At 41.9% G+C, this 23340-nt stretch overlaps 1 protein-coding gene across 6 annotated transcripts in view; it reads left to right on the forward strand.

Annotated features, from left to right (window-relative positions):
- The window catches only part of Atxn1 (ataxin 1), a 421514-nt gene that overhangs the window by 135844 nt on the left and 262330 nt on the right, over nt 1-23340 (forward strand). The window contains exon 1 of one of the 6 annotated variants that reach the window (XM_004628338.3): nt 6899-7010. The exons of the other annotated variants lie outside the window; for them this stretch is intronic. The gene's annotated coding sequence lies outside the window, so the exon portion shown is untranslated. Of the gene's footprint in view, nt 1-6898; nt 7011-23340 lie in introns of those variants that run through there. 6 annotated transcript variants of the gene reach the window in all.

Below are 23340 nucleotides of genomic sequence, written 5' to 3' on the forward strand. Positions count from 1 at the left end.
CTGAAACCAACACCCAGGAGGGGGCTGGGCATCTTCAGCGAGTTTCCAGCACTCCCACTCCACTGCCAAGGAACAGTTGGGGCCACAGCAGCCAAAGGATGAGACTGAAACATAATACTATTTTCTGAGCTCCTGGCCATGCGTTGTCAAGCTTTTATGTACATCATAAAGTCCATTTGCCTCCACAAGCCAGCAACATAGTTATTGTTGGTAGCCCCATCTGGCAGATGAGAAAGTTGAGGCTCTGCAGGGGTAAGCAGTCTTCTTACCCTGCAGAGCTTTGAGTCACAGAGCTGTAATTTGAAGCTGGCCAGACTGACTCCAGAGCCTTTTTTTAATCTATCTCAAGTGGTATGTATTTATTTTTGGGGAAAAAAATGAAGAACAAATGACCCACGGGACAATCGTGAACATTTTTTGTGTCGCAAGGCACACACTTTTTAAAAGAGAAATTAAAAAAGAGTATTTATTTTGATAGGCATTGAGGAACAGTTTGTACCACAGGGAAGAGCAGGAGCCGCAACAAGGATAACCTGTGACATGTATGAGGTCATGAGCACGTGGTGTCGGGAACCATCACTCTGCTCAGCGCAGCGTAGGATGGCTCTTTCGGAGAGATCTTTCTTTTCAGAACCAAGTACTGTGTTTTAAAATTGATATTCTAGAGCATAAAATCTAGTACAGATTCCGAAAAAGATTTAAAAAAATTGAAATTTGATGTATCTGCTACCAAATGACATCAGTATAACTAGCTCATCTATATCAGTACTGAATTAATAAGGAATCTTGGTATCGTATTTCCTGTATATGCCATTTAAATAGTATTTATACTTAGACTATTTTTTCTTCTATATTTTAAAACCAATAAATAAATAAAAATGATACAGAATTTCAAAACAAGATGATAAGAAATTGACAGTGGTTATTATATTGTATATTGTACTGCATATTGTTGTCTTCAAAATAGTTGCTTAGATTACCAGATATAGGCATGTAAGATTTGATTAAACAATGTAAACACTGTTCCTTTTAATGAACTAATATAAATTAGTAATATAATTATTTTAGCTATCATATATATATATTTTTCCTTTTCTTTTCCCTTCCTTCTTTTCTGCTTTCCCCCATCCCAGTTATTCTTTCCTACTGAGCAGCTTCCCATATGTGTACCTGGGTACACATATATCACTGTGGTATGATGTTTTTAATTATTCCAGGAAAATACCCATAAAGGGAACGACTAGGTTGAATGGGACCTCTAATTCGAGTTTTCTGAGGAATCTCCACATTGATTTCCTAGTGGTTGTACCAGTCTACACTCCCACCCACAGTGGGAAAGGGTTCTTTTTTCCCCTGCAAGCCCTCCACTTTTTGTTATTGGTTGATTTTTGTGGTGATAGCCATTCTTTCTGGGGTGAGATGGAATCTCAGTGTTGTTTTAATTTGAAGTTCTTGGATAGCCAATGATGTTGAACCCTTTTTTGTATGTTTATTTGCCATTCTTATTTCTTCATTTGAGAAGTGTGTATTTATCCCAGATGCCCATTTTTAGATCGAGTCTTTGAATTTTGGGGTTCTGATTTATTGTTCAGTTCTTTATGTGTTCTAGATAGAAGTCCTTTGTCTGAGGGACAGTTGGCTAAAATTTTTTCCCAATTTGTGGATTTTCTTTTCACTCAGTTGGGATTGCTTTTGATGTGTAAAACCTTTTCAATAAGATGTGATCACAGTTGCTGATTCTTTAAAGTATTTCCCGGCACAGATTGGTTTTTGTTCATAAAACACACCCTATGTCTTCAAGATTTCTACCTACTTTCTCTTCTAGTAGATTTAGTGTTTTTGTTTTAATATTTAGGTCTTTGGTTCATTTTCACTTTAGCTTAGTGGATGGGGCACACACATTCTTAAACTAGAGTTATTCTGATTGCCCTGGTGGGGAGAATAACTCTATGTGTCGCCTACTCCATGTGTCCCTGCTCCATGTGTCGCCTACATGTGGTGCCATCTTGAATTTCACACTTCGTGATCTTACAGTCCATAAAGTTTTCACTCTCCTGTATATTTTTATATTTGTAACTTCTCAAAAGTAAAGCTCTTATATTTGTGATATACATGATTTACACATGTAAGTCTCCAGATTTTTTGGTATTTTTAATAACACTCTGTTGGGCTTTTCTCAAAGTTGTATCAACTTTTGAATATTTCTGGTTGTTTCCTATGGATTCATTTCTAGAAGAAATCTATCAGCTCAAAAAATAAGTACCCTCATGAAGTTTTTGATATATGTGATTAAATTACTCTAATTGAACACTCACCCACCATGGAAAAAAGATATTCATATGATTGAACTCTGGACAACATGAACTGCAATTGCAGAATGAAAACAAAAATCTTGCCAATTTGACAGGTTAAAATTATTATATTATTTTGTCTTAATTTGCCTTTGTTGTATGATTTTCCATAAGGTTAGATATTTTTCTTGTGTTTACTCTAATTTTTATAGTTCTGTTTTAAGTTGGTTATTCATGTTTCCTGCTTATTTTGTGTTGGGGAGTCTATCTTCTACTCCTAATTACATGGATTTATTTTGTGTTAAGGATATTAGTCCTGAACTTTTCCCCCTTTGATATTTTCCTCTGGCTATTATTCATTGTGATTTTGATGTATAAATATTCAAACTGTGTAGCCAAACACATGAACTGGTTTTTTTTTTTTTTCTTTTATATCTAGAAAAGCCTTCTCTTCCCAGGGATCAGATAAATATTCACCTATAATTTCTCACAGCTCTTTTGTTATCTCGTGGTTTATATTTGGAGTTTATTGTGGGGTATGAGCTCAGATGTGAGAATCTACTATACTTTTGACAAGAGTTTAATTGGTTGTTCTCACAGTATATAATACTCTTTTTCACCATTTGCTAGAATACACCACCTTTATTACAGTCTAAATATTTTTAAAGTTGGGCATGGTGGTGAATGCTTGTAATCCTAGCACTCACTCAGGAGGCTGAGACAGGAGGACTGCCAAGAATTCAAAGCCATCTGGCTGCATGGTGAGTTCAATGCCAGCCTGGACTGCACGGGGAAACCATGTCATGTCTCAGAAAGAACTTAAATAAAGAAATATTTTTAAAGACTTGTGAATATTTCTGACCTTTATATTCCATTCACTTGATCTTTGTATTTTTTCACTTTCATCTTGATTCTATTTTATTTTAATAGTTTTTAATACAGCATGCAAATTTTCTTGTGTAATTTCTTTTTCCAAAACTTCTAGCTATTTGTAACCTGCTCATTTATTCTTCCATGTGTACATTATGGAAGAGTAATATGCTCAGATTTTAAAGTGTCTCTTCAAAATAAATTGAGTGACCAAACCTCTCTGTGCCAATAAATTGTAATTGTAATTGATTACATGTTAATGCGGACTGAATTGAAATTTTTACTTACATTCTTGTAACTTTTGATCCGGGCACACAGTTTTATTCTTTCATTGCCCTGTACTAATGTGTTGTGTAAAATTTTTATAGGGCTTGAGCAATTCCTGTAATGATTTCCTTAGAGATTTTACAGTGTTGGTCATAATTGTGAGCTTACTCTTTATTTCCTTTATATTTTCAGTTGACTATTGCTGGGTTTTAGGAAAACTATTCATATGGGTGTATTTATGCATGTATGTGCATGCATACATATCTTCTAATAATTTGCCATTTTATTCATCTAACTAAAGTCAAGAGGCTGGAAGCTAATTCTTAGGTGCTCCTGGTAGGCAATGGTAGCATTTCCAACAAGGATAATATTTTCTCCTACGTTTGAGTAGTTCTTATTTTCATTTTTTCTACAATATTCCAATATTATATCAAATGATGATAGAACAAGCATACTTGACTTCACTCCTGAATTTATTTATATATTTATTCATTTTGCTATGCCAATGACCAGACTCATAGCCTCTTGAGCTCTAGGTAAGTGCTGTTCCACTGAGCTGCTCCCCAGCCCTCAGGATTTAATACTTTTTTTTTATTCTTTTGGTGCCAGGAATTGAACTCAGGACCTTGTGCTTGCCAGGCAGGTGCTTGTGCCAGCCCTGAATTTAATTCTTTTTTTTTTTTAATTTAATTCTTGATTCTTGGTTTTAGCTTTTAATAAAATGTGGTTTATGGTAAATGTCTCCTGTTATGGGAAATGAGTAGTATTGTAGTCTGATGTTTCAATGTCTATTCCCACAGAATCTTCCAGAAAATGTCTATTCAGCATCTTTCATATCACATCTTTCCTGCTAAGTTAGTAATGCTGTCAATTGTATAACTTAATTTATGCATCCTAGAAACTGACCATTCTTGGAAGATTTGAAATTATTGGGCCTCTAATTTATTGGACTGCAGTCCTTTTTTTGGTTGATACAATATAAAAGCTCACTCTCTGAAATGTTTTTGTACAGTAATTTTAAATCAGACATTTTACTTTTTAAAGCAATATTAAAACATTTGTATTTTCCTAGAAATATTTTGAATATTGATTAGTGTAGAGTCAAATATGGGACGTCCTTAAAATTGAGAATTTCTTTAACATTTGTGGTTTTGTCCTGCTTCTCTGTTCTAATATAGTTCATTTGTGTTTTGGAACATTAGATTACTTAGTAACAAAGTTGTTTTAATTTTGTATATATTTAAGATCACGTTTTGAATTTTTTTTTAAGCTGGCTCAGCCCACCCTGAGCAGCAGTCCTCTGTGCCTGCCTAAGCTTGCCTAATCAGCTGCTTTAGACCGCTGAGCTATCTCACCAGCCCTGATGTTGTGAAACATTTTTATTTAAACTTTTATGCTTCCATCATTCTTTTTGTGAGCTTTATTTTCTTTTTGCCTTCTTTAACTTTCCTTGCTTTTTCTAATTTCTTGAGTTGATCTTGTTACATTTCTTGTTATGTAGGTCTTGGTTTTTATCCTGGTCTTAACCATCCAGCAGAAAAGTATGAAAACAACATATGAAAAGTAAAGCCATATTAATATGCTGAGCTGTAGAAGGCTCAAGTCAACAACTTCTGACATTGCCAGTCCTACGGATAACCCACTACTATTATGGACTACTGGACTATATTGGAATATTTTGCTGAATTCACGTACCTACAATATTTAAATGACAGTAGAATATGCTTCTCTGACAAAACTAAACAAGAAAAGGGGATACAAATGAACAACCATTTTGTATCTGTATATACAAAATAGGATAGCTATACAGCTACTTTCTCTTAATTCGATGAGAAGAAAGATTTGTACTAATAGTGTTTGGACAGGATATCATGTCTGCATCTTGTACTATGAATAACCACTACGAAGACAACAATATGCAATGTATTAATTATTGAAGCTGTCCTACTAATCAGTTTTGAAACTGTCTCATTGCTGTTTATTTCTCAATAAAATTAATAAAAAGACCCCCAAATTTTCCTCATGATGAAAACGCACAAGATGTTTGCCTGACTGTAAGTTACCTGCACTTTGATACATAAAGTAAGAGATAAGGCCACATGATCTTTCTGGTCATGGTCTGCAGTTGCATAACTGATTATGCCTTGGATCTTGCACGTACGTAGAAAGCTATTTTTAAAATCTACACATTAATTCAAATTGTTGATGTTTCTGCTTGTTAATGAGTTTGTTGCAGTGTGGTCACGGACACAGAGAGGCTGTGACATTTTCTTTATGCCCTCACACATGATTAGTTTTTGTTAATGTCCAGCAAGCCCCCATGTAGAAGATGCTTGCTGCAATTAACAGGTTTCTCCAGGCATCAAATCAGCTGTATTTATTATTTTTCTTACTCTTCTGGGCTCTTGTTAAATGTTCATCTGATTACTTTCCCGAGGATTAAAAGTGTGAGAGTATATTTTAGTAATGTAATTTCATGTCTGAATCTCTGCCTGTTTTCCTTCATATATTCCCGTACTATGCTATCTTAGTACATAGAATGGTGACTTTTCTTTGGAATGTGACTTTAGTCATTAAATAATTCACTCTTAGTTACTGCTTTAGCTATTTAATACTGATTTTATCTTAACACCCTGTCACTCTTTATCAAAAGTGCAGTTTCCTGTTATTTCCTTGCTTCAGTCTTGTTCCTTTTATCTGTTACAGGCTCCTTACACACAGCATAAGGTTGTTCTTCGTTTATAACTGTATCTGAGATTCTTCTATTTCTTTAAAGAGAGTTAACTCCTGGCTTCAGTGTTGATATACTTGCTCTAATTTTTGTCATCCTTTTATTCCTTTTGCTTTTCTAGTTCCTTGATAGTTCTACCTGCTTCCACTCACATAGAATTTTTTTCTCTAATGATATTCATATAATACATTACGTTTAATCTTATTGACTCCAGTGTATCAGACAGGATCTATATTTCAGTGTGAGCAGTCTCAACGAGCTTATTGAACAAGTTTCTCCCTGCTTCAGGAGGAATGAACATATTTTTATTCTCCTTTGGAAGTCTTGTTTTTTGAAAGATAAATATAGGCATAGAGATACTTGGGTTCCATTAACTAGTCTTTTAAAATATTCTGTAACTTTTCTTACAAAATTATCTAGATAACATGAAGCCTTTTTTATAACTATATTATCTTCAATTTATATGGTCTGGTTGCATATGTGGTAAATATTTTAAACCACATCTTTTTTTTTCTTTTTTAAAATTAAGTTTAATTAAGTTAAAATTAAGTTTAGTGAAATAGAGACCTTTTTCAAATAATAGTTTTATGAAGTTTATGATTTTCTTACTGTTCGTTAGATTCCAGAGGGTGCATTTGTTATTTATTAGCTCCCATACTGTCTCCAAACCTTTCACCATCTAAAATACTCAGGTGTTGTGTTTCTTCTGTTTTCAGATGGGAGCCTGACTTTTTCCACTTTAGGGATCTGGTTAACTGCGCTTCTCCACCTTTCCCCTGGGATGCTGATAATTTTCTTCCTTGCCAGGCCTTCTGTTTGTCCTGAGATGGTCCCCGAACCTTCAGGCCAAGGTGATGCTCCTGTGCTCCAGCTTCTGAGGGAGGCTTGGTTCGTAAAAGCTACCGAGCCAAGTGTGTGCGTGTGCCAGAGGCTGTGCAGGCCGAAGGGGTCTGCACCGTGGGCAGTGTCTGGCAGGGCTCCTCGGTGGCTGCTTGCTGCTGCCAATGGGTGCAACCATTGTGCAAGGGACAGTGTTCTCATTTTGAGCTCCTCCCTGGCCCTAGTTTCACTGAAGGTCCCCTGGGCACCTGTGACTGACTTCTTCACCTGGAAGAGAGATGGCCTCCGTCGCACCTGATAGCCAAGGGCGTGGCCCTATCTCTGCTTAGTTCTCCTAACTGTGCCCCGGATCTGGGCAACCAAGGTCCCAGAGAGTGCCAGGGATCCACTGTGACTTGTTCGCCCTCACCACCAACATGCATGCCTCCACATTAGGACTGCGACTTACTGGTGCTGCTGGAGCCTTTTTTTGCTTTTCCTTGTAGCGCTCATGCTTCTGCAGGAGGGAGTCACAAGTTGCATTTCTTTTCTTTTCTTTCTTTCTTTTTTTTTTTTTTTTTTTTTTGGTGGCCTGCTGGGCCAGGGGCAGGGGCAGGGCTGGTGTGGCGTTTAGTGCCTAGGATCAAATCACGATCCCTGCACACTTTGCCTAAGCTTGCCTAAAGAGGCTGTCTAGATCGCTGAGCTATCTTGCTGGCCCCACAAGTCACACTTCTGCTCCCACCTTTTCTGTGACACTTTCTGTGGTCTATCTAGCAAAATGTCTCAATGTGAAATTAAGATTGGTGCCCTCTTTTCTTTCCCAGCACCAGTGTCTCCTTCCTCAGTACCGACTACCAGTACCGACCACCAGTACCGATGTGCAGACTGTTGATGTGTTTGAAAGACAAAGAGCGAAATTTATACAATACAAAGAGAAGGGCTGTGAATATTACAGAAACACTGATGGAGTTCTCTTATATAATGAACTCCCCCAGGACACTTAGTGCATAAAGTAGTTGATAAAAGTTAGACTCTGCCTTACATTGTTAGATGCATGGCTTTCATCTCCTCTTAAGCTACACCTGTGTCTCTGTAATGGCCCCCAGGAGTGTCCTGCTGCATGGGCCAATTAGGAGCAGAGCAGCACCCAACTGCCAGCCAGTCACTCCACTTGCAAGGGTGCTTAGGATTCAAAGTGATGCCAGACTCAGCCTTTGCACCTCTCCTGGTGGCATTTGTAGCTGAGTTCTGGTTGTTCAGCAGATAATTGCTTCAGCCTAGAAGCGTCAGTGATCCTAGAAGGCCCTCTCTTACCAGGGAGAGCAGGAAGGCCAACACATTTTAAGGAAACAAAGAACAATAGTATCACATGTCTTTGTCTAAGAGGAAGGAAAAAAAAACCCCAGTTCTCTCCACTTCTAAGCCCAAGAAGAAAGAACAAAATAGAAGTGAAGTGCACACAAGCAGAGGGTGGATCAGAGGCTTAATGAACCCCGAGGAGCTTTATTTATTGACTTACATTTTCTCCATTCTCGCCAGTCCAGCTGCAAACATTGTCAACAAAGGTGACTCAGAAAAAGAGAAGCCTTGGACCATGCATACACACATGCGTGCGCGCACACACACACAGACTTGTGCCTTTGTGCGTGTGCGTGTGTGTGTGACAGATGGGCAGGTAGACAAAGGTAGTACTGCTGCCTGGGGATCTGCTGGCAGCATATGTAGAAATCCCTCATTTCTCTTTCCGACGAGCCTTTAATCTTGCTTCTACTGACAAAACGATATAGGAAAGAGACATGGTAACATGGCAGATGTAGAATTGCTTGATTCTACACTATTCTGAAGGGCTTTTGTCCACGGACTGGGCTTCTTCCAAAACCCATAGTATCCTTCCCCTCTGTGCTCAGGGGTGCCTCAGACGGGAGCGTAGGTGACCAGAGAGACAGGCCATCACGTCAGTGTCTGTGATGAACTTCTTGGAGATTTTGGAACGTGAAGAATGAGCAGTGCACCACCATCGGAGACTAAGAGGGAGTGCTTCGGGAATGCCCGTGACCCCAAGTGACCAAAACATTTCGCTCTAAAACAAGCAGTGGTTTCCAGCAGTTGACATGGTGGCCTGAGGCAGATGGATGTACTTCTTTCATGCGTTGTGACATATCAGGAAGAGACAGGCTTGGCTTTTGCAGCTCTTTTAGATTTCTGCTTACCCCTCACACTAGCATTCTGAATTGACGTTGCCTGTGAATAGAACCCTAACACACTGGCATGAGCTTCCCAAGGTCACCCATGAAATAACTTACACCTGATGATGGAAACGCTTTCTTTCATCCACACACCCAGCATAGGTGTTCAGCAGTGAGGATTTCTTAGCGGTGCTCTGTGAGCAAATTATGTAAAGACAGTACTGGGGCCTAGGAGATAGCTCAGGGCCTTAGCACCTGCCTGGCAAGTGCAAGGTCCTGAGTTCGATCTCTGGCTGACTGAATTTTGCATACTGATTATGCCTGTATGGTGCAGTAGATATATTCATGCATACTTGTGTCTAATTCTACAGCTCTTGGAATAACTGTCATTAGAAGACTCATTTATGATTAAAATGAATTTCTTGGCCAGTTTTTCTCCCTTGCTCCAAGCTATTGGCTGGATAACATTTTTTTTTTCCTCCTGTTGCAACACATTGATTCTCCTTCCAACCCTCTTTCCACGATACCTTAACTTCCAGATATCTTCTGAATATCTTTATTAACCAGATGTTGCCTAGCCAGCATCTCAGTGCCTGTGTCACCTTACCCCAAAGTGTATAAATCTATTTCACCTTCTCTTTGAATAATGCCACATTGTGGGCAAGGGGGCCTCACACAGCAAGAGAGGAAGGACTGTGTCAGCACACAGGATTTTAAGAATAACCATGGAGCCGTACCAAGGGGATCTGGGGCAGCCTCTTATATGCCCTGCCTTGCTGTAAACTAGTGCTTTTGTGGCCCTGAGGAGTCCCACCCTTTTGGTTTCTGCCCTTGCGAAAGGGTTAATTAGGGATCTCCCTGAGGTCCTGTAGTCATATGCATCACATAGACTAGGAAGCCTGAACATACAAACCGAATTTAATGTTGTCATAAAATGTAATGTGCATGAGTTAATGGAACACATAGCTCAAGATACACTTAATTGATGTTGTGCTGCCTGAAAACTGAGTATTACAAGAAGTTTGCATAAGTGGCTGTAATTTGTATTACTTTTATAAAAATATGATACTTTTTATTGTTTCTCCTTGTTTTCTGAGGGCTTTAGCACTTTCTCTTGATGAGGTATATGTTAGATAAATGTGCATGTCATCTCACTCACATGTGTAACATGCAAACGTCCCCAGGCCTGCCTCTAACCCTGGGCTTTCCTCTTTGGCCTTTGCTGAAACCTAAGTACAGAGCATCTTCCGTATTCCACTGTTCTTTATCTTTTTATTCAGGTGATTTTTTTTTCCAGCGGGACTATAGAGATGGAGCCCAGGGCCTGCACATGCTAGTGAGTGTTCTACCACTGCACTATATACTCAGCCTGTGCAAGGCATCTGGAGAAGCATTCTCAGCCACTTCCCACCGTCTCCACCCATCACGCTTGCTTACAAGACTGTATCCACATCCTACTAGAGGACAATCAAACCCTGGATCCGTCTGTGGACTCCCCTCCATGACTTGTCCTGCCAGCTCCCCCTCCTCCAGAGGAGTTGGCATTTCCTGATGCCCACCTGGAAATCCCTGGCAGAGACACAGGACTGTGCAACTTGGCCCTCTGTTTCTCCTGTCTCCTCCCCTTGTGACCTAGAGAGAGACCGCTGAGATCTCAGCACTGCTTCCTGGGATCCCACCCTGGGCCATACCTTGCCTCCTCCCCACTGGTTCCATCTTCCCTGGGATAGTGGGATGATAGGAGAAGAGAGATACAAGGAGTTGGAAGGGCAGCTCCCCTGTCCAGCTGGACAAGAGGGCTGGAAATGGATAATGGTTAACTGTGGGAAGGGCTATCCCTCAAATTACCTGTAGGGGGTGCCTGGCTGCAGGACCCTAGGACTTCAAGCTCTGAGGCTGTGGGGGGATCAGGGTCTCTTTGCTCCAGGCACCTGGTCAACCCCAGGGCTGCTGCTCTTCACTGCACTTGGAAGTCACTGTGTTCTGAGAGTGCTTTTTGAGGTAGCATTGCCAGGCACCGAATGTCATTGTCTCATAATAACCATATTTCATTACGTTATGATTATTTCTCTTTCCTAAATGAGTAACTGAGGCTCAGTGAGATAGTCAGCCCGCAGCTGTAGTGGGATGTGTACCTGGTCTGTGATTTCAGATCGTTCCCATCTTTCTGGCAGGCCTTAACTCGAAGCAAAATAAGCTTGCAGGAGCAGGGAGAGTTCCCTTATCTTGCTTCCTCATCCGAAATGTTGGCTGCTGGCTGGTGCTGGAATGTAAAGGAAAGGGAAGCTTCTGATGCTTCACTTTAAAAATTAAAAGGTTTAAAGTACAGATTGCTGGGTGGGGTAAGTGAGTGAAGTGTATTCATATTGAAACAATGTGATGTTTCACTAGAGTTAATGTTGGAGGGGATGGGAAAGAATTACAGGGCAGAAAGCTCTAGGGCCAAGCGGGGAGGCCCCCTGGGGACGGAAGGGAAAGCATCCTATAGGTGAAGTTGTGCCTCTCTGCCAACCTTCCTCTGCGACCCAAAAACTAGGCAGTCAGGTAGTTGCTGTGTTTTAGGGCAGCACACGGGCAGCACACGAAGGACAGCTTAGACGGGGGATAAGAAAAGTTGCAAGTTTTTTGATACAGATTTAAAAATCTGTAAGATTTATAATTTGAGACCCCTCACCCTGAAAGACATGAGAATTTCCCATGCACCAGATAGATTCCATTTGCAAAACTCTTCTACTTGTGTGTCTCCTCTCAGTTGAAACAAGTAGATCAGAAGTGCTGTCTGGCTTTTGGATTGTCCTGTTTGAGGTCAGAATGGAAAAAGATGGTTATGACAAGTGTCGTGGGACAAAGAGACCTTACTCATGGGGAGCCCTGCGCCCCACCTCTTTTGCGGTGCCCAGCACATACATTCTTCTGCTGTTGGTGTGCCCATGCGTAGTTTGTTCCATGTGCTGCACAGGAGTGAAAATGTCAACGTACTGAAATATTAAGAATTTTCAGCCTTCATGCTGGGTAAGGTGCAGGACTCTTTTCTTCAGGGGCTACCTGTGTAATCTCAGGAACAAGCCTGGCTTTGTGTGCTTCCTTAATCTTACCTCACCTGGCCTAGGCTTGATTCCTACCCAGACTGTGCTCAGTGTGTGCGGAGAGGTAACCGCAGCCAGCAACAAGCTCCGGCAGCTGGGTCATTTTCTTAGACTCACAGGACGTGACTTGAGTTTCCAGGTCTGGCTTTGGCTCTTCTTGTCAACGCTGACATTTAACTCGCCTCAGCCTGTACGTTGGGGGATGATTTGAACTTGCTTCCTGATTCATAAATTATAGGTGATGAAACTTGTGAAGTATTTTGGGACGGTTGCTTTCACTCGTTTATTCCAAACAAACAGTTGTTGTTGAATGAGTGGTGACTTCGATGTAAAAACACTATACAGGCATGAAACACTGGCAGCTTGTAGATAGCAATTTTTTTATTTATTCTTCTAAAGGAATTTCATTACCAAATTCTCATGAATCTTGAACCTCGAGAAGAATAATCCTTTCCTTTGTTGGAGCTTTAAATTTAGAATAATCAGACAATAGTGGAGCTTTCTGTTCAAAGCATTCCTTTTAGGCTACACTTGCTCTTAAGAAGAGATGAATTTGATTAGCGTTAAACATCCAGTCAGTGTTTTTGCATAGCTAATACCGGGGAAGATTTGCAGAAAGTTGTGCCTGCTGTTTAATATTATTATACACTCAACTTTTAATTATCTGTATTAATAGGGTGTAATCAGGGATGTGTGTACTCCGAAGTCATTTCCTTTGGCTTCAGGGAACACTGTACAGTGCTTTTATTTATTTGTGGCTTTGTTTAGATAGTATTAAAATTGGGTTACATCCTTCGTGCAGTTCGTTATCAGAAGAAGGGAGTGGCCCAAGGTATACCAAAGGACTAGGGAAGGATCGACTGAAAATTTTCAGTTTATTGCCAATAATACATAGCATGTGATCCCAAGAATATTAACTTTGGTTATTAAATAGAAGATAATAGCCACAAATTTACAATAAGCTGCATTTAGGAGATTCCTATGTACAACATATATCACTGGTTCCAAGTGTTGTATTTTGAGATTTCCTAAAATTGAATCCAAGTTGAATTCCAGTAAAACTGTAGCGATGGACCCCGTCAGATCCCTCCCGGTGTGTTCTGCCTGTCACTGGTCCCAAGCAGAGCTGGTGGGGAGACAGAAGAGCTGGTGTCTAGACAAGAGCAGTGTTTCTAAATAATATGACCTTCTTTGTGATGGTTGTGACTGTTTATTATTTTTAAAGAGAGAGCCCTGTCTTTCCTACCCATTCACCTTGTTTTTCATGGGAGGTCATAGTGGATATTTTTGGAGATCTTATCCCTGAGTAGTGTCTTTGGGATTTTGAACGTTTTCTCAACCTAAAAATAGATTTCTGCAGAGCCTGCTTTAGAACCACCCCCATCCCACCCCACCCCACCTGTTTGTGCTCTCTGTGGCCCGTGCCCTGAGTGCGGGGTGAGATGCTCCATCCATGCCCTGGAAGGCAGCAGTTGCCCTCTCCAGAATGAGATGCGTGGCCATGGTGCATAGGGGGAATAGGGGAGACCACAGCTGCACCCCTGAGCATGGCCAGCCCTCTGTCAGCAGCGGACCTGATTGGGCACCTGATCCTTAGTCCTGCTGCCTCCCCTGCCTGTGCTCCCCCTGCCTTGAAGGGTTCCCAGTGGGACATCATTGCCCGTGCCCCTGCATTCTCATCTCCCAGCCTGAGAGCCTGGGAAGGAGGGAGGTGTGACTCTTGGCTAGATGTCATGGTCACAGATCCCAGCCTTGCCAGTGGTCAACACTGCCAAAATATCAGTCTCAGTCCTCTGAGCTGTGGCCGAGCTGACCTCGCCTTGCCTGTGAAACAGATGCTATCACAGGTGCCCTTTGTTCCTGCTGCTCTATCTCCACTCTGCTGGCCTCCGGGAGGTTGGCAGCCACGTGTTGTCTTCACCTGTGAGCCTGCTATGGCCTGCTGTATGATGTGGCCCATGCACTTTTATATCCGTAATTGAACTTTAGCTTTCGGAGGCAGCTGACAGCACCTCACTTGAGAGCCCTTGAACTGCACAGTGAGGGCAGTAAATAATAACTGCCCTCAAAAAATACTTATGTGGGGTATCTGGAGGTCCCATGGACAAGGTAGCACATATGGGGAGGGAGAGCAAGAGAGAGAGAGAGAGGAGTGAGACAGAGAGAGAGAGAGAGAGAGAGAGAGAGAGAGAGAGAGAAGCAGAGAGACAGAAATAGAGAGGCAGAGACAGATAGAAGAGAGACAGAGACAGACAGAAATAGAGTCAAACAGAGAGAGACAAAGAAACAGAGAGACAGAGACAGAGAGAGACAGAGAAACAGAGAGAGAGAGAGAGAGAGAGAGAGAGAGAGAGAGAGAATCAAACTGAGGACCTTGCACTTGCCACGCAGGTGCTTGTACCACTGAGCTATATTCCTAGCCTGAGAGAGAGAGAGAGAGAGAGAGAGAGAGAGAATCTTTAAATGCAACATCTGATTATGGCATGTCAGGTAGCAGCGAGTCTTTGGAAGGTCGTGCTCTGGAAACCATGCCACATAAGCACCGGCTTCTGTAGTGTGCAGCACTAACCACGTCATACATTAAAGCATCATGCTTTGGTTTTTATTAGCACATGCTGGCAGGATTCAGTAAATCTGTTCATTATGGGGATTGGTGCGTGCGCGTGCAGCATCTTGATGTTTTTTACTTAGGTCGTTCCTAGCATTGTGTTCACTCCAGACTGTGCACTTCAACTTCCAGCACAATTTCGAGCTCAGCTGCCTCTTGTTGCTGCCCCTGGCCAGACATATGTGTCCCCCCAGTGCAGCCTGAGCTCGTGCTGGGAGCCCAGACGTTTCCCTTCCAGCCTCGTCCCTCCCCATAGGTTCGACGATGCCACATTTGGCATTTAGGAGCAGACTTCCCCTTCCATTGAAAATAGCTTCGTGCAGCTTGTCAGGGACCAGCAGTTTTCGCAAACACGTTAGGCATTCATGGAACAGGGAGGGAAAATTTTCCTAGGCATTGCTGCCATAATTGTGACCAGAAAAAGGTGTGGTCTGAGAGGCCCGGCAGGGCCGAGAGACAAGGGTGAGCATGCAAGTGCATCCAACACCTTGGAGACACGGACTGTTGCCGAGGAAGGTTCCCTTACCAAGCCCAAAGGAATTCTCCCTTTTCTACCAGAGGTGTTTCTGACCTTTAATTTGCTCTCCGTACCTCCAGGAGAAAGGTAGGAGCTGAGTCCCTGACGGGCTGCCTGGGAGCCACTGCCACTGGTTTCTCAGAGCTGTGTCGCTCTTCTCGGGGTGCCTGTTTTGCAGACAGGAAGGCCCATGGGTTGCCATGGAATTCAGAGGGCTTCCGCTGGCACCTTGCAGGTGAGTGTGGCATTCTGGGCACCTGATCAGGGACAAACCAGGGCAGGACAAAGAGGAAGGAGTCCCCGAGGTGGGCATTATGTGGGTGGGTGGGTGGTCCAGCCTGTTTCAACAGCTCCCCTGTGAGATCTTATAATAAGTGTTTGGCTTTTCTGTGCGCTGAGCCTGCCAGGTAGCTGGAGTCAGAGCCCTTGGTGAAGTGCCTCCTTCTGCCTGCCCCGATTCACAAAGGGCCGCCCTTTGACAGACGCTGCAGTAGTAGTCGATGCCACCGCCACCGGGTGCTTTGGGGAGGAAGTAGTTTCTGACCTCTTTTCCCATAGGAGCTTAAAAGAGGAGGGAGGAGGACTAATTAGTCGCTCATTAAGCACTTAGAATGGAGCACCATAATTCGCCTGAAAAGATCGTCTCGTCGCTGAACAAAAAGCCAGACACACTTTTAGCTCAACATTCGAGATACAAAGTCATTTCCAAATAAAAGATTTTTGTAGTTGTGGAAAATGACAGTCTTCTATCCGGATCTTTACATCCCGGTGCTCCAAAGGGCTCCTGCAACACGGGACGCTTTCTCCTGTTTTTGCTGATCTTGAAAGCTGTCCATCATCTGGAGTCTCACCTGAGGTTACAGACCCATTTTTCCCCCCATCATTTTTGCAGGTACCCAGCACAGATAGTAGATATCAAAACAGGCTGGCTTTTCAAAAACTACACTTTCAGCAGAAAATAAATGACGCTGTTGTGTGAAAGCTTTCCACCAAGGAGAGGCTCACACCCTCCCCGTTGCCTGGCTGGACTCCAGCTTACTAGCCTGAAAAGTGTGATTAAAATAAGGCCTCGCTTTAATTAAAACGTGAGAATCTAATCAGAGGCAACTACGCTGATAGCTACCAAAAACTTTCAGGTAGGACACTAAGCAGGCACTAGCAGAACTTGCTTGCCTTACTTTTCTGGAAAACAAGCAGTTTTCCAGCGACCCCCACCATGCATTTCGAAGCCTCTGAGCTTCTTCCTCTCCCATCCCTGCCTCTTGGCTGTTTCCCTGCCTAGGAATCGAACTTGTAGAAAAGAGACTAGAATGCAGAAGGAAAGAGAGAGCAGTGGTCAATACCTTGTGCACAGGGTAAGAAGTGGCCTGGGGGGAGGAAGGTGAAGGACTGAGAATAGGATTGGCCCAGGCTGCCTGCTTCCCACCCGCTGCTACCCCCCACCCCGCCATGCCCCCTGCTGCTCAAGTAGAACAGTGGGGCCCTGCTCTACCAGTGAGACCTGCGTGTGTCGTTCATTCTCTGCCTCTTCTGGTGCCCATTGCTTGCTAACCCTGCCCTCAGACCCAGCAAGGTGTGTGGGTGAGCAGGAGGAATGATGTAGCTTTGATCCAAAGGGAGCTCACCGTATAAGCCAGGACCAAAGATTTAAGAGCCGTAAGCTCTGAGCTTGGTGTTAAGCAGAGAGAATCTCTTCCCAAGCCCAGGTCTTGCAAAACACAATTACAGAAATGCTTAAATTTTCTACTCTAAAATAAAGGCAATGCTTTTCCTCTTCTATTTCAACTTTGCTTTCCTGCTTCTCACTAGTATTGAAGAAATTGTTTAAAATGCCTCAATTCTTCATCATTGATGGTACTGTAGAATTGTACATGATTTCCTGGTTCGAGTGGGCAGGTTTGGCCTCTGTGGCCTCATGTGTAGTGGCATTATTTGACACCCATGACAGCCACCTTAAGGGTTGAATAATGGAGAAATAAATGCCCCCAGAGCCTCCACATTGCTCACCTCTGTCCACTCTAAGTTGTTACTTAATGTCACATTTGAGGGTGGTAAAATAAGCCGACTTTAGGAAGTAATTCACTTGTTACATTTAATGATACACAAAGTGTCAACTCACCAATAGGAGAGAGAAGTATATTTTCTCCTATATAGATAATCATAACTTGCGCCTCTCAAATGAAATGAGTTTAGCCCAGATAAGTCTCCTTGATTCTAAAAGAATGGATCCATTTTATAATGTATGGGCTTTACCGCTGGTAGGAGTATAGACTGATATAGTCACTTTGGAGAATAGGGCGGCATTATTATGTAACAATGAACAGTCATACGTGCCAAGGAAAGCTGTGCGTGCATGCGTTGTTTTAATGAACACGACGTATTTCTAACAGGGAAAAAAATAGAAGTTGAAAAAAATTTAAGTCCATCAATATAGGGAACTATATATTCACATTGTGAAACTGTTAAATGAAAAACTGAGATGAGTTAAATTTAACAAAGTATATTAGAGCAAGAAAAAGGTTCTAGAACTGGGCAGCATTCCAGAGGATGGTGACTTAGAATGCCCTGCCCCATACCATATGCAGGCTACTTTTACAGGCAGACAAGAGGAAGTGACGTATGGAAACAATCTGATTGGCTGCAGTTGGCAATAACCTTGTGGACCTTAGTCAACAGCTCGTGACTGGCTGAAGATTGACTACTTCAATTACAACCGTATACTCCTTGTAATAGTAGATCATAATTTGTTTGTACACTGAGTTAGAGAATAGTTTATTACCTATGGAGGCTGTGTTGAGCCACACTTCACTGCTCCACTGACTGCAAAGGCATAGTTAGGCCAAACATATCAGTTAAATAATATAATAATAGAGTATTATATAGTACTGAAAAATGAACAAACTACAAACACCAGCCATAACATTGTTAAATCATAGAAACAATAGTATGTGGAAAAAAACTATTGCAAACTACTACACACAATGTGAAAGAATTAGTCATCAGCCTTTTTTTTTTTTTTTTTTGTACAAGGGATTGAACTTGAACTCAGTACCTTGAGCTTGCCAGGCAGGCACTTATGTCACTTAGCTATATCCCCGGCCCTCAGGCTTAAATATTACTAAAAGTAAGTTATATATCTTAGAAGGTGATAAACACAAAATTCAAGACAGCAGTTAGTATCTTGGAGAACTCGTGAGCTATTTCAGAGAAGTAGCACGTAAGTGTTTGTATCAGTTTGGGTAATGTAAAGTTCTAAATAGGGTGGTAGGTTTCTGGGTGTTCGTTTTAGTGTTGTGATTCATAAGTTATATATGGGTTGCTTGCTTTCTGCTGCAGGTTTCAACCTTTGTACAAGTTGGTACTGCTTTTCTTTATTGCCATATTGGGAATTGAACCCAGGACTTTGCTCCTTTTCGGCCCGTGTTCTAGCACAGAGTCACGCCCATGGTCCTTTGTGAGATAGGGCCTTGCTCCACTGCCAGTGCTGGCCTCGAACTTGCAAACCTCCTGCTGCCCCTGTGGAGCAGCTGAGATCATAGATGTGTACCACCACCCGCTCAGTCCAACTACTTTACAAATGATGCTGTGCACCAGAACTTCCCTTCTTGCCCCGCTCACATAAGAATTATCTAATGCAGTGCTTTGTCAGTCTCCAGCATCTTGACGTCACACAGGACTGGTCAGAGGGTGTGATTCCAATGGCGAACACACTCAGGTCATTCGGGTGGCAGCGGTGGTAGGGTGAGGTGGGCGTAGCTGCCAAGCGGCATTAGATAGGTAGGAGAAGAATGCTGTCTGTATGGGTTTTCCTCAAAGGCCTGGAAAATCTTGAAGCATGAAAGAAAGAAAATGCATTAAATAAGGCTCAGCGATCTCTTGGAAAATCCATTTTATTTTCCCAACAATGACTAATACTTCTGAATGTGGACCATCAGCATGCGTCGGTTATTAGGAGAAACTTGTTCCTTCTGTTGTTCCCTGTTCCCTTCTGAGCACCGTGTGGCCTTCAGTGTGAGGGAGGAGTCGGCTCAAGCATGATGACGTCACAGGCACGCAGCCGGGCAGATTGTCACAGCTCAGGTTTGTTCTTGGAAAACTGAGGGCTGCTTTATCAGGACTGGACCCATGAGGGAATGGGGACTATGATAAACATGGAATAGGGAAGTCAGGTGGTGCCTTTGAGTCCTGGGGTTCCTGGGGCTGGTACTCTTCCTCCTCGACTTGCTGGCCAGGCTGCTCTGTGATCTGCTTGGACAGCAGAAGGGAATGTGGCGCGGGCCCAGCCTGGGTCCTGATTTCCATTCAGCGTGCATATGGAATCAGTACCTCGCTGCACACCCAGAGGGCCCTGTGCAACTTGGTAATTTCAGATGAATTCTCAGACAGGAAAATGTGCAGCATGTCTGTTTTTTAAAATGGTTTCAACATCATTTATGTAACACTGATGCATCTGGAAGTTGAAATGCTCTGAGTTTCATTTCACTAAAAACCAGGATTGTTTTTTGTTTTTTGTTTTTTGTTTTTTACTTTAATCTTTACATCACAACTAGAGGCCTTCCCTCCATATCCTGTAGCAGGATTGCACACACACTGACAGAGTGGACCAGGAGTTCCTGAGAATGCCTGCTGCCAACGAACTGAGTAGGTGGCTGTGAGCTCTGTGGGGAGTGGGTCAGACCCCAAAGGGACTCACATTCTAGGAAAGGGAGACAGGCAGTTGCATGACAGGAAAAATACAGCGCATCACAGAGGAAGGGACACCAGAAACAAGGCTCACTGGAAGAAAAACTCGGATGAATGAGAAGGACGTTCCTGGGTGAGAGTTCAACATTCATGATAGATTTCACCTCACCTGATAAAAATTTCACCAGATTTTATGAAATAAACAAAATCATGATAATGAAATTAATGATAAATATAGAAATTATTGAATGAAGGACTTTTGGAGCTTTGTTGGTTCTTCCTTTCTTTTCTTTTTAATGTATCTAGTACAGGGTCTACGGGGTCTCACTGTGTAGATGAGACTTGTAGTGAACCTCCTGTTTTTCAACCTCTCAAGCACTGGGAAATCATGCATGCACCACCATGCCCAGTCTCAATGGCCCTCTCAGGGCACCCTGGGGACAAGGCTGGCACAGCAGGCCAGGGATCGAACCTCTGGCCCCTGAGTCTGCCTAAGCAGGCTCTTTAATCCACTGAGCTATCTGGCTGGCCCTAACTTATTTTAATTACATTGCAAAGAATATATTCACTCTTAATGAATAGAATGATTTGTTCTAATGGTGTTTGTAAATAGGATCTCATGTCCGCATCTTGTACAGCAATTAACCGCTAAGAAGAATATATGCAGTGTGTTATTTGTTGAAACTGTACTTCCGATTTGATTTGAAACTGTCTCATTGCTATCTGTTTATCAATAAAATTTTGAAAAAAAAAAGAATATATTCATACTGTGTTAAACTGCTCCATAGTTTGGCCAGTAAATAAATTGTGTTTTAATATGAAATTTAATATTCTTACAGTAAAGTTATTAGAAATTATATATTTAGTTTCCTTATTACATTTCCCTTTAGCTCTAGTACCTCTGAGAAGGGAGTTTAGCTCCAATCAGACCCCTAAGTTACTTCTGATTTCATTATTTATGACAGATAAATATGAATTGAGAATAAAAATGTCAACTACATATTGGTAGCATTTGTAAACCATCCATTCTCTCATTTGTCCCCAAATACTATTGTAAACAGTCTTCTTTCCTTTTCCTTTTTGCATAACTATTTCATTAAATTTCAGACATTCTGCATCAGAATAGCATCTAATAGACCACATATGAGACCTGTTTACTATTAATTGAAACCTGTTATGGCATATTCATTAGCTACATCCTTAATGTTTATAAAGTCACATTACTCTGTCCTGTAATTAAAAGCAATGAATAAATATGTATGTCTCTCTCTTGTGGTTTTAGCCAAAGAAATAATTTACAGTAAATATAATTATTGAAGTTAAGTGTTTAGAGCACTTGCTGTTACTTCTGTCACTTTGATTTTCATGATTCATTTTTGTACGGAAGTAATTCTTCTCTGTTTATGGCCTTATTCCCCTGCACAGACTATAGATTACTGAAACAAGATTTTGTCCTTTAGCTGTAGTGAAGAAGGCCTTGACCCTAAGTTTTCTGAATTGTCCCCGTATTAGTCATTGTGTTGCTGACACAAAATACCTGACACACATCACTTTAGGAGGAAGGTTTATGTTGGGTGAAGGTCGATCTCTGTCCGTGGTCAGCTGACCCCAGTGCTGTGACTTGGAGTGGGCAGAACATCATGGTGGAAGGGCATGGCGGAGCACACTGGATGCCCTCATGGCAGCCCAGAAGTGAAGAGAGGGAGAAAGAGCCAGAGAAAAGATCCCCAGAGAGCAACTTCCCCCACTAAGCCCCAGCTCCCTCTCCTCAGCTCTGAAGACTCGAATGGCTCTGTCCACTGATGAAGTCAGCACCCTCCCGATCCCTCCTCTCTCTAGCATCCCTTAATCTAGTCAAGGTGACAGTGCACACGAACTGTCTCGGCCTCTCTAGCTATTATATGACCTTGCATGGTTGTTAATGCTTGTTAAAGTTCCCATTAAAAAGTCGGGAAATAAGCTTATGTCTTGGAAGAATGAGCTATAGAGTCAATGTGATCTCCCTGACTACTTGAATGATCAATGATGATGTGGTTAATTTTTATGAAGTGCACTCAGTATGCCAGCCTCTGTACTAAACATTTCATGTATGTGTCTTATTTAGTCCTTGTGTCTACTCTGTGAGTTAGGGATTAATATGCCCATTGGACAGCTGAATTTATAACCATTGAACTTCAGACATTTAATGATATATTATATTAGTGATATGCATTTAAGTGTTCAACTCCAGAGTTTTACACATGAAATATATGAATATATATTTTATTGGTACCTTAGTTCATAAACTTAATTTGTTCCTTAATTCTGGAAAAGATGACCACATTTTTGTTCATGCAGGAAAGATGGCCACAGTCGCGTTTGTCACCGAAGGCTGAGTTCATAGACAAGAACAAAACTTCCCCAGAACTTCTATTTGTGAACCAAATTGTTCACAAACAAAAGCATTCATTAACTGTGGTACCGCCATGTATATGCGTGTGTGTATGTGTGTATGCAAGTGCACTCCACACAGTGACACTTATATCTCTATCAGATCACATATTCGTTGATAGTTGTGTGAAATTATAGAGGAATTGGAAAATTCCCATTGCCTAATAGTTTTACTGTAGTTCTTCTATGTTTAGATATGGACATACTTACCACTGTGTGTCAGTTAGTTTGTTTATAGTGTTCAATACAGTAACATGCTGTACAGGTTTGTAGCTTAGAAGGTGTGTCATACTTTGCAACATCTAGGTTTATGTATGTGTGTTCTGTGTTGTTCACAGGACAAATTCACCTAATCGTGATTTCTCAGAAGGCCTCCCTGTTGTTACATGATACTTGACTATAGATTCAGAGTTCTTTTTTGTTCTTTCAACAAATACTGCTTTATGATCATTTATATGCGCTCAGTCTGGGGCTGGGTTTCTTGCCATTAAGGAACATACAATATAGTGAAAGAGATGGACTTCCTGGAGAGACAAGTTCAAGAAGTATTGGTCACTTCTTTAACAGTGATAGCTACCAGTGTGGGAGAGTGGAGCCTCCTCTTCCTGGAGGCATCATGGAAATCTTCCCAAGGAAGCAGCTCTGGCTTTGAGCCTTGAGAAATGAGTGCACTTGTAAAGATGGTTTGTATAGGCAATGTAAGAGGCAAAGTGTGGAGATGAGCCCAGGAAGGAAGGCTAGTCAGGTTGCCACCAAACTGAGTGACAAGTGCAGCTGGAAGAGGGAGCACCTGGCTGGGGTCTGACCAGGTAGATAGATAGATGGATGGATGGGTGTGTGGATGGGTGG

Source organism: Octodon degus, unplaced genomic scaffold (assembly GCF_000260255.1).
Source record: "Octodon degus isolate 3935 unplaced genomic scaffold, OctDeg1.0 scaffold00023, whole genome shotgun sequence".
Lineage (NCBI taxonomy): Eukaryota > Metazoa > Chordata > Mammalia > Rodentia > Octodontidae > Octodon > Octodon degus.